Genomic DNA, 17944 nt, shown 5'->3' with positions numbered 1-17944 from the left:
TCATGATATTTATTCATTTTTTGTAAGTTTTTAAATATGTTGTCATAAAGATATTCATAATTTCCCCCCTTATTTTTTAAAGTCTTTAGGATCTTGTGTACTGTCCTCTCTCTCATACTAGATATTGATAATTTGTTTTTCCCTTTTTTGTTTTGTAAGGAAGACTGATGAAGGTACTAGGCTTAAGTATTTTTCTGAGGCATCCAATGACATTTCTTTTTTTTTTTTAAACACTTTATAATTTTATTTATTTTTTCCCCCAAAACCCCAGTAGATAGTTGTATGTCATAGCTGCACATCCTTCTAGTTGCTGTATGTGGGACGCGGCCTCAGCATGGCTGGAGAAGCAGTGCGTCAGTGCACGCCGGGGATCCAAACCCGGGCCGCCAGCAGCAGAGCGCACGCACTCAACCGCTCAGCCACGGGGCTGGGCCCAATGACATTTCTTTTTACTGAGATATAACTGACACATAATGATATATTAGTTTCAGGTGTACAACGTAATGATTCAATATTTGTATACAGTCACGCATGGCTTAATGACATAGATACGATACGTTCTGAGAAATACCTTGTTAGGAGATTTCATCATTGTGCAAACATCATAGAGCCTGCTTACACAAATCTAGATGGTATAGCCTATTGCACACCTAGGCTATACGGTACTACTTTTATGGGACCACCGTCGCATAAGCAGTCCGTCATTGAATGAAACATCATTACGCAACACAGGACTATATTGTGAAATGACCACCAAAATAAGTCTAGTTAACATCTGTCCCCAAACATAGTTGCAAAATTCTTTTTTCTTGCAATGAGGACTTTTAAGATTCCATCTCTCAGCAACTTTCAAATATGCAATGCAGAATTATTAACTATAGTCACCATGCTGTATGTCACATCCCCGTGACTTATTTATTTTATAAATGAAAGTTTGTACCTTTTGACCCTCTTCAACCGTTTCTTGTTGTGCTTTTATACTGATTAGTCTGGTGAAAGTATTACACCTTTTATTTATCTTCTCAAAAACAAACTTTTGGTTTGATTGATTTTTCTGTATTGTTTTACTCATTTCCATTTCATTGATTTCTAGTCTCATCTTTATTATTTATTTTCTTTTACTTTTTTCACGTTGAGTTTGCCCTCTTTTTCTAATGTTTAATGCTACAAATTTATCTCTAATGATGGTTTAGCTGCATTCTACAAATTTTTGATATTTGTGTTTCCATTTTTACCCAGTGCCAAATATTTTCTATTTTTCCATATGATTTTCTCTTTGGCCCATGGATTATGCAAAAGTATGCCACTTAATTTTCAAATATTTGGGAATATTAGTAATATTCTTTTTATTTGTTTGTTTTTTAATTCAATTCCATTATTATCAAATAACATATTTTTATGGTTTAAATACTTTCAAATTTATCGAGACTTGTTCTCTGGTCCCAAGTATCATCTATCTTGGTACATGATCTGTGTGCATTTTAAAAGAATATGTATTCTGCTGTTGTTTGGTGAATTGTTCTATTAATATCGACTAAGTCTGGCTATTTGATAGTGTTGTTCAAATGTTCCTACCAATTTTCTATTTCTTCTTTGAATTATTGAGAAATGGATGTTCAAATCTCTATCTATATTTGTGAATTTGTCTATTTCTCCTTTTAGATTTAACAGGTTTTGCTTCACTTACTTTGTATGTCTGTTTTTAGATTTTTACATAGTTATGATTTTCATGTCCTGACTTGACCACAGTATTATGAAGATCTCTCTTAAACCTGTTAATATTTCTTGAAATCTACTTTTCTGATATTAGTATAGCCAGTGTACATGTGTGTGCATGTGTGTGTGTGTGTGTGTGTGTATTGACATGGAATATTGTTTTCTATCATTTAACTTTAATCTATTAGTGTCCTTGTACAGGCCATTGTCACTTTGAATGATTCTGATATGAACGATTTTCAGTTACCAGGGATTGGTTAAATAAACTTGTTGATACCCCCTGAGCAGCATAGCTCAAATTTCAGTTACATTGTATATTCACTATGAGTAATTTCATAAAGTACAACTTCATGAGAGCTCTTCAATCCACAAATCGCTACATTAAATAACAGGTGTGCATTTCCTGCAAAGTCTTTCATTGACTGGTCACTCATATCTGTGATTAGTTTCATGCACAGACAGCAAAGCATGTAGTTGTTTTGCCTCTTTATTTCCCAATGATAAACCTACAGGACGTTTAACAAAAATGGATATCAAAAGAGGAAACTGGCCAAGAAAAATTAAAGTGGAGTAAGGAAATGAAAAGTGATAATGTTAAAGGTAAATAGAGTTACAGAAGAAACAGCTGACCATGGGAATGTTGAAACTACTGAGAATCAGGAGACTCCAGATACGCAGCCAGAGGAACATAGAGAAGGCAAACAGTGACAAAAATTAGGAAAGTGGTTGTGACAGAAAGATTTAGGATGTTAGGGAGCCAGCTCAGTGACGTAGCGGTTAAGTTCATGTGCTCTACTTCTGGGCCTGGGGTTCACAGGTTTGGATCCTGGTCGCGGACTTACACACTGCTCATCAAGTCATGTTATGGCAGGCGTCCCACATAAAGTAGGGAAAGATGGAAAGAGATGTTAGCCCAGGGCCAATCTTCCTCAGTAAAAAGAGGAGGATTGGCAATAGGTATTAACTCAGGGCTAATCTTTCTTACAAAAAAAAAGGATGAAGATGTTAGAATTGATACTGGGAAAAACCTCACATTAAAGGAACTCTCAGAGACTTCACAACGTGAAAGCAAAAGAATAAAATGTTGAAAGCTGATTCCACCTTAGAAAAGAGTATGAAAAATTGCCAAGGCAAAAAAAAATGCTTCTTCTGTATGATGTTATTCAATAAGAAGGCAAGCACTATTCAAATTACTCCTGATACACTTTTTTTTTATAAAGAAGTAAAACACTTAAATCTTCAATGTTTCTACTGTTTTGTTACAGTGTATCAAAGAAATAACAGTTTTATTATTTGTCATTTTCCTATATATTTATAAATTACAGTAAAGAGTTTAATGTTTTGACAGAAGTTAATTTTAAAGTTAATGGAACATCGTAGTTTTTCTCACTGATTAAATTTGCTTGTCACATTTTCAACTGGTGCAGTCCTTTTCACTGTCCCATATCACCGTTCAAAGTGAGGACTGCCTATATTTAAAGTCGATGTTTTTGTAAGACATTGAAATGCTGTTTTATGCAATTGACAGTCTGTACATATTGTGAAAACATAACAGCAATTAAGATGTTATCATGATAATATACATGAAGAAAAATGTTATTTGTAGATAATTTCCTTCAAAAATATCAGACAGAATGACAGAAAGAAAATTCTAATTAAATGCATTGCTTTGTTTGATTGAACCATGCCAGCAAGATGGTATCATTTTATACGTTGTGATTTGAAATAGGGTGATCAAGAAACTAAATACATATACATCATTTTTAAATCAAACAATGTATAATTAAATTTAAATGATACAGATATAATGAGACACAATGAAAGGCATGACGAATAGCTATTCACGTGGGGTAGTTCTCAAAAATGATTTTAATTGGAATTCTTTGACATGGTTAGGATGGTTTGCTTAGTCTGTTTTTACTTTGTGAGTTCCCTTTATCTATAAGCAATATCAATATTGACAGTTTCCCATGGTACCACTATAGCATTTACTCAACATTTTCAGGTGTGTGCACATAGATTATAAGATACAAGTCAGATTTTAATTCCCTAGCTTCTGAGATTGCTTTGCCCCCAGCCTGCTTTTATGTCATAGAATTGTCAAGCTCTGATTTTTTTGCTCAGGTATTCAAGTTTTTTTCAGGTTTCTCCTTCTTTCTGAGGATTTCTTACACATTGTGCCTACTTCTTTACAAATTTAATTCTCTCGTCATGTAAACCCTCAATGTAGACTCTGGAAGTTGACACACACCAACGATACAAAATTTATTTTATTTCATTGCTGGTTTTAAAAATTCAAATATTGTTCAAAAATGCAATTAGAAGAATAAATACTGTTCCTCCCCCTGCCCCAAATCTGGGAGTTTTAAAGTGATAGAAAGAAAGAAGTTTGGTTTAATCCTCATGGTGGGATTAGTGCTCTTAAGAAAGAGAAGAGACACCAGAGCTCTCTCTCTGCCATGTGAAGATACAATGAGAAGGTGGTCATCTGCAAGCCAGAAAGAGGGCCCTCACCAAGAACACGCCATGCTGGTACCCTGATCTCCGACTGCCAGCCTCTGGAACTGTGAGAATAAATGTCTGTTGTTTAAGTCACCCAGAATCCCAGAATTTTGTTATTATAGCAGCCTAAGATGACTAATAAATTTTTTTTTTTTTTTTTTTGGTGATCTCATTTGTCCTTGATATCTTTTTAGCATTCTCTCTTTTTTCTTGGTGTTTTGTAGACAACAGTATGTATCTGGGTGATTTTTTTTTATCCTTCTTATTTCTTGGCGTGTTCTTGCAAAACTTACATCTTTTTTCTGGAAATCTCTAACTTTAGCTCTTCAAATTCTGCTTTTCTGTTCCTGGAACTATTCTTAGAGTTATATTGAAGGTTTTAAGTCTAACTTCAATATAATCTTAATGCTTTCCTTTTTTTTTCCATGTCTATTTATCTCCTGACATAAGTGTGGATTAAATAAACAAACAAATACATATGGGCCTTATTTAAGATTTTTTTCATATTTTCTTGTTTATTTTTACAAATGTTATTCTTCCTTTTATCTCTCTGAATATTTTAAACATTTAAAGTTATTTAGCATTGTGCTTGTAAAAAAATTTTATTTTGAAAAACATTTACCTTCTTATTGCCAATTTTTTGTCTTCCTTGGTTGATTTTCCTCACATGATTTGTAATTTCATCTTGAAAATTTATCTTGATTGGAATATTATTCCTCTCCTTTTCTACTTATCCCTCTTGTCTAGAAGCCTTATTGTTGGCTCTAAACCAGCAAGAAAGTGAAGTGTAAAATCAGATCCTTTGCTGGTAGTCACGTGCTCACATCTGCGACGACCACTGGACAACATCGGGATTGGACAACACTCATTTGGAGAACACCCAGATTTGCTCAAAGCTCTTACAATATACCTCTTGCTTCCCATTCTATGGTTTTACTGATGATGTCACTCTCATAAGGGTTACCTGGAACTTTGGAGGGTTGCTGTTCAAATGAAATAGGGCTATCTTTGAACAATGGGAGACAGAAACTGATGGATAAATGATTTTGTTACTTCCTTCAAGCAGACAATTCTGAGACACACTTCAGAAGTCTCTTCAGAAAGTCTAGACTTGATCACAAGTCACCTATAACAGTGGCGAACTTGATAAAATATCCTTGTACTACTGCTTTTCCCTCCTTCCTTTTTCCCCTTTTTGGCTATCTCCCTAGGATCAGTCAAAAAATAAAAACAAAACAAACTACCTGCACAGGAGCCTTTGTATCAGGTTTTTCTCGGGGGCAGCTAAAATAAAGTAAATGGCATTAAAGTTTTCTCTGTATGTGTGCTAATAATTCCTCTGCCTGAAGTGAAGCTGAAACTAAAGAATGAATAAGAATTATCACAAGCCATTTACCAAGATGAACCTTTCCTCTCCAGACAACTCCTATTGTACCCTCTGTTCCCATTGTTTCAAATCCTCTGGGCACTTTCTTGTGGCCGTGTCAACCGGCTCTTCCCTCGCTGAGCTAGGGAAGGACCTTGTCTCTAGGTGCACAATAGACTGTCAGCTATACCTCCCATATCTTTTTAACCTTTCACCTTTGTTTATGCACAATCCAGAGTAAATGCTAATGACAGATGTTTGAAAGAATGGATAAATAAATAATTGTATTCAATCTTAGGTAATTACTCAGGCAGCAAGGAGCTAAATTAATTTCTTCTTCTCCCGAACGACAGCCCAGATGGAAGGAAATTTTCTAAGAAGCAAAGAACACAGAGTGTCTTTTTCCTCATTATCCTCCTTCCTTATTGAAGATTGCAAGATGAGCTTTAATAGGTTTTACTGTAATTGGCCATAACTGTTTGGGATTAAGTATCACTATGGAAACATGACAGCAATACACTGTAACCAATTAAGAAACTGTACCTTGAAATATTAGTATAGACTAAATTTTAATATTAAATTTAGAAGCTCAGATATGGCAACTACCAGTTATACATAAGAAAATTTTCACCTTTGTGCAGAATGAGAATCACCATGTCATAAATAAGAATCACTACAAGAAAACTTTAAGAAAGTTTTTAACTTTATACAGAATTAGGATCACCACATTGTAGTGTTTATGAATATTCACATATAGCTTTATGTAAATATATATGTATATGTAGTGGGATGGATCTCTAACGTCAAAATAAACAGTGAGGCCAAGTCTAGATAAAAATGTAGGAAGGGAAGTGAAACACTTCATCTTTTGGCTTATTTCTACCTTGTTATAGATCAATATTCCTAAAACACTGCAAGTGCACTTTAATGTGATAATTTAAAAATTAAAACAAATAATTTTATTCTAAATCATATAAAATATATAAGATATCTATATCTACACCAAGATTTGATTCCAGAGATGATTGTCTTAACTTGACTTACCATGAAAAAAGTATATATTAATATTTACTCCAATTCTTTATGGCTTCATATACAATGAATGGAGGAGAAAAGAAAATAACATTTGTAACCTCTCTTGTTTCGTTTATTTAAGAAAATTTGGAAAGTAGAGAAATACATAAAGAAGGACATTTAAATTATCTGTAAAACCAATAAGAATATACTACTGAAATTAACTTTGTATGTATTTCAGGTATATTTACACTCAAACAAATACATATATTTTAAGTGGATCAGACACCTCTGGGTCATTTTTTTTCCCCCAAATTCATCTTCAGAACTCTTCTTTTTTAAGGTTCACTCTTCATTTGCATTTGAAATGTCAACACAAAACAACCAATAACCATTTTACAGATAAGATAAATAAGGTGAGTTTTATTTGAGCCAGAGTGAGGATTATAACCTAGGAAGGTGTTTTCCAGAAAGGAAGAAAGCATTTTAGAGAGACATGGTTTTGAGTATAGTCTTGTATCTTTTTAGGAGGAAGAACATACATTAATCACACCCAGGATACATTTTCATCAAAGTTTCAAAGAGGTATTCAGTTGCAAATTAGCAGGTCAACATGACCCTGATGTGGGTGTTACCAATAACCCATAGGAGGAGACATATGCATTCTTACCTCAAGAGAGTGCATTCTTTTCTTTAATGGTTAAAGCGGATGTACAATGTATGTTTGATGAGGTAAAGTCAGGCTTCTTTAGTTCAAGCCGAAACAGTTTTGAACACGAATAGTTACCCCATATACCCTAATATGTGAAAATCTCGTCGTCATCTTCATGTAACTTACTCAGTCATATCTTCCTCATCCCACGTACAGAGATGAAATAAAAGAGGCAGGGCTGAGGGGGCCTTTGTCTCAGACCATTTTTCTATTAGCAAGAATCAGAGCAAATATACTACATGGGAGGATTAGCATTGGAAACCAATAATTCAGCTTGTTCCCCAGTTCCATGTAAATAGTACCATCTCCAGGCTGTTCCACGTTTTGTGTCTCAAAACAGAAGTAAGGACAGGCCATTTGCTCAAGAAACCAGAACACTTGGAGTACCAAACCTGTCGTTTGCATATGGATCTTCTTTAGAAATCTGGAAATATCAATGTTGTCTGATGCCGTTTCTGTTCATTCCATGTTTGCATATGATCAGGCTGAATGCAGGATATAATCCACAGGTATTAGGAGTTAGATTTGTATTTTTGAGATTCTTGTCACAGAAAATGCACCATCAATTTTGCCTTTTCATTCTCTCATTTTTTCTTTGCAAACAACTAAATATTTCATTCTGGGGAAACCTAGAAAATAAGTTTATTTTTATTTTTTTATTTTTTTTTGTGAGAAAGACCAACCCTGAGCTAACATCCGATGCCAATCCTCCTCTTTTTTGCCGAGGAAGACTGGCCCTGGGCTAACATCCATGCCCATCTTCCTCTACTTTATATGGGACGCCGCCACAGCATGGCTTGCCAAGCGGTGCGTCGGTGCGTGCCTGGGATCCGAACTGGTGAACCCCGGGCCGCCGCAGCAGAGGGCGCGCACTTAACTGCTTGTGCCACCTGGCCGGCCCCTAGAATATGTTTAAAACAAATTTTTATTTCTTACATATTTCTTTTCTAATCAATATATTTACAATATTTTTAAAAATCTTAAATGTTTCTCTTAAAACATTTTGTTTCAAGCTCACATTGGAACGTAATATATTTTTCAACTTCAGCTCGGATGTTCCTGCCTGGAGGTGATCTCTTCTTGGTTATGTTATGTTAATTTCAACACTCTGAAAAGAAAATGATGCCACTACCAACGCTTCTGCATTAAAAGACTTAGACTTTTATCTCAAGATAACTCCTCATACAGCATGTGACACAAGGACCAAATGAAACTGTCGATTTCAGAAAAAATATAAAAAAAAGTAAACGTAAATTTAAATTTTTTCTTGTTTTTCTTTTTCTAAGGTGAAAAATAAATACAACTTTGCTTTTAGTCATGATGGAGTAACAAGGACTAGACTTCTCCTCCTGCCTGAAACAACCATACAGCTAGATAAAATACACGAAAACAGTTTTCAGACATTACACACAAGGCGGCACAGGCAGTGATTCTTGAGAGTGGGGAAACTACAGGATGAACTTCGTGATTGCCTCAGTTCATTGTCTAGCTGAAGTACGGGGAGAAACATGGATGGTTTAACCCAAAGCAGAGCCTATTGTGAAATCTGTAAATAACTCAGCAGACAGTGGAGGAAATGGAGGTGAGGTGGGGAGAGCAGGCACTTCCTTAATGCTGCTTATTCTTATATTCTTATATTTGCTTATTCTCAAAGATAGTTGAGACCTGCTCTTTAATGCCGTGTCTTTGACCCACTAATAAGTCCCTCTTGAAAATTTCCTTATCCTAGAATTGCACAATCCTGCCTCCAACTTTTGTTGAAAGATGCCCTTCCCTGTTTTTGTGTCTGCTTTTCACATTTTTGTGGAAGTTTCTGTAAAGAAAAATCTAGAAACACCTTTCAAAACTTGCATAAAAATCTGTTATTTAGACCAAAGTCTGTCTTCACATAGTTATCAGACTAGAGTGCCTATTAGCTGTTTGATTGATTCTGTGTGAAAACCATTAGTATGATGGTCTAAACATAAAGAGTCAAATAAAAGTGAATCACAATGTAATTTTATTTTATGTTCATAGGAAATGACAATTTTGTATGGGAGTGTATACTTATACATTCCCTTCCCCTTGTCATCAAGAACAAGCAATTGGTGGGGCCAGCCTGGTGGCTTAGCAATTAAGTGCACACGCTCCGCTGCTGGCGGCCCGGGTTTGGATCCTGGGCGCGCACCGACGCACCGCTTCTCCAGCCATGCTGAGGCCACGTCCCACATACAGCAGCTAGAAGGATGTGCAACTATGACATACAACTATCTACTGGGGCTTTGGGGGAGAAAAAGGAGGAGGATTGGCAATAGATGTTAGCTCAGAGCCGGTCTTCCTCAGCAAAATGAGTAGGAGTAGCATGGATGTTAGCTCAGGGCTGATCTTCCTCACACAAAAAAAAAAAAGAACAAGCAATTGGTGATTGAGAAAACTGATTTGGAAAAATGAACTGATCCAAGAAGTAGAAGAATCTGGATTTGCTCCTTCATATTTTTATTAAAATGAAAGTTTGCAGCATAATTTTACTTTCTATTATTTCATCAATTGATTCAAAATTGGGTATTTATTCAAATTTTTAGCTTTGAGAAAATAATAGTTTATGTTAAGAATAAATGAGTAAATCTAAGCAAATGGATGTATTTCCCACATTAAATGATGCCTGATAATCAGTCCACATTTCCTGTCTATAGACTGCTGAACTCCAACTGACATTAAATCAAGATGAGGGAATGTTTTAGATTATATGAATGAAAAACAAATGGGAAAATGTCTCATTGAATTCAACAGAATTTTTGGCAGCATTTGAAATACAGGCTACTTTTCAAAGATAATTAAAAACTTAACTAGTTCTCTTAGTAATTCTGACTGAAAACTTTGATCTCAGTGGCCCTTCAGGGTAGGAGGAAAGTCCAGGTCTCTCCCAGTATGCGGGGGTCCATGTTGTGATGCGTGCCAGCCTATGAAATGGGCAAACAAAACTGAACAAAGGCATGAGGTGATGGTAAGGAAGGCTGGGTTTCCCAACCACTGGATTTGTTACTTCCCTGCTCCTACTTACTGTAAGTAGAGTAGAGTCATAATCTTTTCACCTCACTCAATGTCATTTTCTGCTGGGCACCATCAGCCATATCTAACAGAGGTGATGAGACTCATGGACTGAATCTCCCTAAGTTTTAGCAAATGGTCCTCCTAACTGATGGGCAAGGACCAGGAGCAGGAAATATGATAGTTTTCAGGATTAATACTAATTAAATTCAGAGTCATGAATAGGCAATAAGTCTAGATCTCTTACCTAAATTTTTAGCATTATTGAAGCAAAGAATTGTTCCCATCCCTTCCCTTGCAAGTTTACTAATCAAGTAAAATTTTACAAATTACCCTTCAAGTCTGTCCATTGGAACTCAGATATATTCACTAGGACAGGAGCTAAAAAAAGGACAAACACCAAATGAAATTTATCTCATGCTCCTGAATCCTTTTATAATGACAATGGTATATACTTATTTTTTATTTTTCACATCTAGTGAAGTACTTTAAAGTGCCCTAAAGGGGGAAAAAAAACATGATAAAGCCTACTTCTAACCTCTTGATAATTTTAAACTCTGAATAAGAATTTGAAAAAATGGAGACACTATCTCTATCAGCAACAGTTTTCTCATCTTTAAAATATAGGTGTTAACAATATCAGTTACATAGGGTTATGGAGGGGTCTTTTAGAACTTTGCCTGTAGGGCGCTTAGCACAGTTCCTGGATTTAGTAAGTCTTTACGAATGTCTGTCATTGGAGAAAAAAAAATATCGGGAGAGAAAGTAAGCATTAATAAACTCATAGGCATTCCTATCACAGGGAGACTGAGTTAATTTCATTCCAATCTCTAGATTAGAGAGAAAGCTTTTCAGAACTCTCTTCTTGGAATTGTGACAAGGATTTCAGGGAACGAGATTTCATCAGAGTGAATCTTCCCTGCTCCTACAGTGACCCCCTGAGATCCCAGATGCACTTCATAAGGGACCCCATAGATAACAGCATGGCTTGGGGAATAGGAAATTGATGTCTCCAGAACCTCCTTACAAATCATGAACTTCCGATTTGCTGTGGGGATTTTAGCTTCCTTCATATTCACATCAGAAATGCAATGAAAGATTAAAGCTCTCCTCTTACCTTAGGCCAGAGGCTGGCAAAGTCACAGAGAAATACATTTGAGCAATGAAATTCAAGTCTCAGCTCGTCTAAAACTCTACCCTTTCAATGGCAGCTGTCCTGGACCCACATTTTTAGATATCCTTTGAGGGGCACTTAAAGTGATGGCCAGACCAGAGCAAAAGCCCTCTTCCACTGGTGTTTCATATAATTCCCTTACCTAGACATGAATGAGTCCAAAGAGTATCTGAGTCACTCCAGAAAAATGTGTTTCTGCTGTATGAGGCCAGAGGAACACAGAAAGAGGAGGAATAATGGGAACAGCTTCTGAGGAGGATTTTGTTATGCTGCCCCTGAGGATCCAGATATGATCCTCAATCATGTATCAGATATGATACTCAGTGGGAGCATGGGCACTTTGTTTTGATAATGATGGCAGGGGACAACCCGGGTGGATGAGTTACAGAAAGAGGCCCAGAGTCAAAGACCTGGGCCTCTGGCAAGGACAGGAAGTGCTCTTGAGAGAGATATACTCTGACAGATGGGTATAAGTGACCTTAAATGTGAAACCAGTGGAGTCCCCAACTTGAGAAATGTTTCAGGATAAGGGATTAAAAACAAAAGCACTTGGGATCCTAGGAGAAAAGAAGCTCTGCTCTAAAATGGAATTTTTGCAGGTGAAAGTTAGGCTGTGTCCTGGCATCCTGTATTGACAGAGGGAAGCAGCTCCAATGTTGCCAGATGGCATGAGCAGGGATATTTACTGATGTGGCTGTCTCCCTCCCATAAGAGAGGGCAGGCATCCTGACGCAGCTTAGAGAAATCCAGATTTGTATGCCCATAGAGGCCTCATTGATTTAGGGATCAACATTGAGTTTTAGGAAAAGAGAGGGAGTGGGATTATAAAAAGCAAGAAATATTAAAAAATGAAGTTGCCAAATGGCTAAGGATGGTCCCTACAATAGTTAAAGACTTAATAAGGAACAATTAAGATTAATAAATAAATAAAAATAAAGAGCAAAGGCGTCTAGTATGAGCACAAAGAATAAGAGGTGACATTATTCCCCCACCGGGAGTAGGGCAGGAAATTCTTATAATCTAAGTATTTTTTCCTATTGCCCCAAATGAGAATGGTGATGTTAACAGTTCCTCTGGACATGACTTGGCTGTGCTCTCTCGACCAGTTTGTGGCTTCCCTTAGAGTCAAAGTTAGCTGAGTAGGATTGGGTGCTATTCAAACAGAATGAATGTAATAAGCTAAGAACTGCAATCCTACCCTAAACTGGGATTACTCCATGTTAAATGGCCCATCTACTGCAAGGGTGTTAACATAAGACGGCAGGGTCTCAAATCTCACCGGTTTATTGACTCAAACTAGATCAGAATTGCTTTAGCTTCTGATTGATTAAAACCAGTCCAAAGTTATCTCTAACTCATTAATTCCAGACTTAGCATTCAAAATCAAGAACACTTAAAAAATGAACCTAATTATGTTCACTAAGATTGTCATTTTACCTTTCTTAAAGAAAAGATAATTGACAATATTCTTTAGGAAATTGAAAGTGTATATTCTTGGAATGAGCTAAAAGCGGTGTATCTGCGAGTTCAGAACAGAACAAGAACTTAGCATTCCCTCCAAAGTCGGTGCTGTGGAATCTGTTTTTTTCCTCTTAAAAAATTGTACTTTCACTTATAAATACCAATGTATGTTCTGCTATATTTTTTAATTATTTTTATATAGTATTGCGTACTACGTTTGTTTCAACTAAAAAAAGTAAAGTGAATATTGATGATTCAGTGGCTGGTATCTTCATAAAGAAAAACTGAAGTAAACCAGTGGTATTATTTGATTGAGCAGAAGGCAGGGAAAGTAAATAACCAAATAATAAAGGTAAACAGCAAAAACTTGTCAAAAGGACAGAATTTTTTTAACAAAAATATATACCTTGGCATACTTATTTAGTTAACATATATTTATTGAATGACTACTATGTCTGAGAAATTTTGTTAGGTCCTGCAGATGCAAAATGTAAGGCATAATCCTGACCTCAGGAGCTTACATTTTGGGGTGAAAACATACATTAGGCAAATATAACCATATTAGGAAAAAAGAAGATTAAAATCTAGCATTAAGCATCCAACAGCATAGGAGTGCAGAGTTTGTCACTGGAACATGTAAGACAGACACTGAGCTCAGACTGCTGTGGGGAGAGCAGAGTCCTAATTAACAAGCAGAACTGGATAAAAGGAGACTATGAGATAGAGAAAGGTTTTCAGTGTAGAGGAAACATAACAAAATAAGGTGGTGATAGAAAATAAAAAATGTTTAAGAAACTGCAAATAATTTAGTATGGAAAAAATGAAAAATACAGTAGAAAAAAATATACATAAATATTTCTATAATTTTGGGTTGAGAAAAATTTTCTAATTCTGATACCAGGATATCATATCAAACAGCAAAAACAGAGGAGAAGTTCATAGACCTTAGGTCCCAAGTGCTTTGGTTCGTTTCTTAACTAATAAGAGTGGTCTGGAAGAACTAATTTCCCAGGACTTCAGCACTTCAGTTTCCTCATATGAAAATTGGGAATAATATAACATTTTTTTTTTACCTGCATGCAAGGTTGTTTTGAGGATCAAATGAATTAATATCTTTAAAAGTATCTAGACAGTGTCTAATACATAATAAGCATTCAACAAATATGAGTTATTACTAATATTAATAAAATCAGAAACCTTGAAAATGTTAATAGATGTAATTGTTATAGTACAAAAACAAATTTCATAGAGATGAAGTTGTATTGAAGTGTGTTGATTACACTAGCTGGGAATAACTGAAAGGGATCACACACTTCTCAGTGTGTACATGTAAGGCTTTTAATGGAAGCAAAGCATAGAGTAGGAGAGGAGAAAGAGAGGGCAGGCAGCATTGGAACCAAAGGCATTTTCAGGCACAGCCCCGCAGGAGACTTTCTTGGGCGCACAGGATGTGCTTCATCACCAGATTGTGAAACACCAAGAATATAGTTTAAGAATCTTAGTTTCAGGAGAGCCTGGGCAAAGTTTCCAATGGGATCTTTTATGCCCCACTACTCATGGAGCCAAGCTAGGCTGTAAAACTGGTAAAACCAAGTGTAAGTCACCATTCCCTATATCCTAAAATAATGCAGGGAGGCTGGTCCCTGGTTTCTCACGGATAGTTTTGAACTTTAAACAGCACATCATCAATCACTAGTAGCGCATCTCCTCCTAATCTTGGCCAAGGAGCAGTACCAGAATTCCACGCATCTCCAAAGACGAGCATAGAGCTGCCCCAATCTCACTGTAAGATAACTTTACCTTATACATTTCCCATTTCTGATTCATGTTCAAATTTTTAAATTATACACTGTTTCTTATCATATTTTCTGTATTTTTTTGTACCATCTATAAAACAGAAAAGGCAAAGAACAACAACCAAAATACTAATTATTTGTATCATTCAATGAGGTATAGTATTGCTTCAAAGAAACATTTCCATTTCTAAATATTCCAACTCAAACTTGTTTGTAATCATACAAAACTTGACAACTCTTTTACATCCCTTCAGCACCAAAATTTGAACTTTGTGAGCGGTATCAATAGATTAACTAGGTAATAATTATTTAATTATTAACTAAATCCAGTTGTTCCTTTAGCAAACTAGCTCCCAACAGAAGAACATTTTGAGAAGGTTTTAATTCAATCTCTCATTACATTTGATCATCAGTACCAGTATTTTCAATCCAGTTTAATTGTATCCACACCAACTACACCGATATTATGATAAAAAGCAGTTGCATTATGAGTTAGAATACAATTATTAGAAAATTAGTCAATTTTAAATATAATAGCATTTTCTTAGCCTTTTCAACAAAAGCAGCCCTTGTCCATATGGGAAATGTTGTCATGGATTAGGGTATAAATCAAAAGTGAAATTTCAGCTAATTTTGTATTCCAGATTTCTTATGGGCACAGCCAAATGTCTTGTTTCACGCTATAAGGTTGTACTGATATGAGTTCCCAATGGGTCTAATCTTTAATTAATGCCGATTTCTGCTCACTGGTAAAACCCTAGTCAAGTTTAATAAATTTCCAATTCCAAGTAACTGCACTATTGAGTACGTATGGTTTTTGTTTATGAGTGGGCCTTGACAGTTAGAGAGCACCTTTGCAAATTACACCGTCCCATTATGAATTCTCACAGGCTAGAGGGACCCTAAGTCTCTCATAAAATCATTCCTTGTGCTTCTGCTGCCATGAACCCAGGCTAGTGCCCTTGAGCAGATGAAGCAACATTAGAATTATTCCAGGTGTTCATTTACAAAGTGTTGTTAGTGTTATTGACACATAACATATAGATGACTCCAGACTGGATGTCTCTTAAATCGTTTGGAGCCCGTGTTAGACCTTCAACTTGAAACAAATAAGGTGGCTTCTGTAAGCAATTAGCTTCATCCTTATGGGCATCAGTAAATATAGCTAAGAGATAATATCATTCTCTTGTTCTTAGCCTCTCACAAGACACCAAGTTAATGTAGGCATTTCCTTCTTGAATGATCATTTATTGGTTTCCTTTCCAAAAGCAGTCACTTCCCTTTCTTTCCCTTCATCATTAATTTTCATTCAGAGCCTCTGGGGAGGGCCATCAGGCTGCGTCAAAGAATTGACCCGCAGAGCTGGCAGCAATATGAATCTGGCTGATCTGGCTTAAGTACAAGTTTATAGGACTCTCTCTTCTCTTGTGTAAGAAAGAGGCAGATACCATTGACCTTAGCTTAAACAGGGTGAGGGAAACAAACAACCCTTCTCATCTCCCTCTTAAGAATTGGGATGGTAAAATTTTGAGGTAGTGCCATGGGTAAATATTTAGCAATCAAACTTTCATCTGAAACTCATAAATCCAATCCAGATCCCGGTACTACAGGATTAGGCAGAAAAAAAATTAGGAGTAGGAAGTTTACATATGTTCCTGTGTCATCTCCTATCCCCTCTTCCTTATATTCCCCACAATATTTCAACGTCAAACCAATGATGATCCCTCTTTATTTCCATGCATATGAAGTTATGACATACATTCATTCCATTGTGCAAGCCGTCCCTTCAATCTTTTCTTACCCTAATGTTTTAGTAAGTAGGTGTTTCAACTGTCTATTAAAATTTTGAATCAATCCTCTTCTTTGTGGATGGAGAGGTATATGACAAGCCCATTGTATGTTGCTTCTTAGGCCGTTGTAATATTGCACCTGCAATAAAATTGTTTCCATGATCAGATGACATATAAGCAGGGGGTGCAAACTGAATAGTATTTCTGTGGTAAGTCTGCTAGGAAGTTAAAACTTTGCTCCAGTTAGTAGGCATGCAAATCCAAAATAAGAATGAGAATAGATTCCAGGCAAGACACATTGATATTCACACAGAATTGTAGGCAACACGTCTATGCATTCCATCTGTTATTCATGTCCAGTCTTGCTCCATTCAGCAGGTATCTGCAGTCAATTTTAGTTTCTGATGGTCTTGTTGACAAGCAGAAGTGCGGTTAGTCAGGCTTCAAGCTTCTGAGGATGATAGTAGATGCATCTTTATCCTGCCTTTTAAAAATTTTGCATTGCTTTCATACCTCCATGGCCACTCATCTTATATAGGAAAAGCCCACAGAACAAACAAAGGGCATCTACTTTTTAAAAGAATTTAGAATTAGTTATTTTTATATCAATGAGGTGTAATCCACATATAACAAACTATAAATATATACAGTGCAAAATGTGATATGTGTGAAACAGCTGTAAAAACCGTCACCACAATTAAGATAAAGAACATAGCCATCATCCTTCAGAGTATCATCATGCCCCTTGGTAATCCCTCCTTTCTGCCCTTCTCTACACTCCTTCTCTAGTTACCAGGTAACAGTGATCCGCTTTCTGTCACTAAATTTGGCTTAGATTTTCTAGAATTTTAGATAAATGGAATCATATAGTATGAACTTTTTTTTTTTTAAACTTCTTTACCTCAGCTTAATTATTTTCAGTTTTATCCATGTTTAAGAATATTGTAGGTATTCTTGGCTCTTCTCTCATTGACATAAATTTTAGAATAAATTTACAAAAAGCAAGTCTATTAATACTTTAACTGGAATCTCATTAAATCTATGGATTAATTTGTGAAGAATTGACACCTTGAAAATGCTATGCTTTCTTATCAGTAAACACTGTATGTCTCTCCATTTATTTATTTATGATTTATTTAGTGTTGTTAAGTTTTTATTTTCTCCATAGATGACTGCATATTTCTCCTTAGATTTATTCCTAAGTAACATATCCAAGTTTTTGTTACTATCAATAAAATCTTTAGTATAGCATTTATGTTTCCTGTGTATAGAAATGAAGTTAATTAATATATATCGAGTTTGTATTCACAGTTTACTAAATTCTCTGGCTGATTGTCTCTTTGGGTTTTCTATTTTAAAACCTATTACTTGTGGATAATGACAATT

Source organism: Diceros bicornis, chromosome 29 (assembly GCF_020826845.1).
Source record: "Diceros bicornis minor isolate mBicDic1 chromosome 29, mDicBic1.mat.cur, whole genome shotgun sequence".
Lineage (NCBI taxonomy): Eukaryota > Metazoa > Chordata > Mammalia > Perissodactyla > Rhinocerotidae > Diceros > Diceros bicornis.
The sequence above is the reverse complement of the archived record's forward strand: the minus strand, read 5'-3'. Positions refer to the sequence as shown.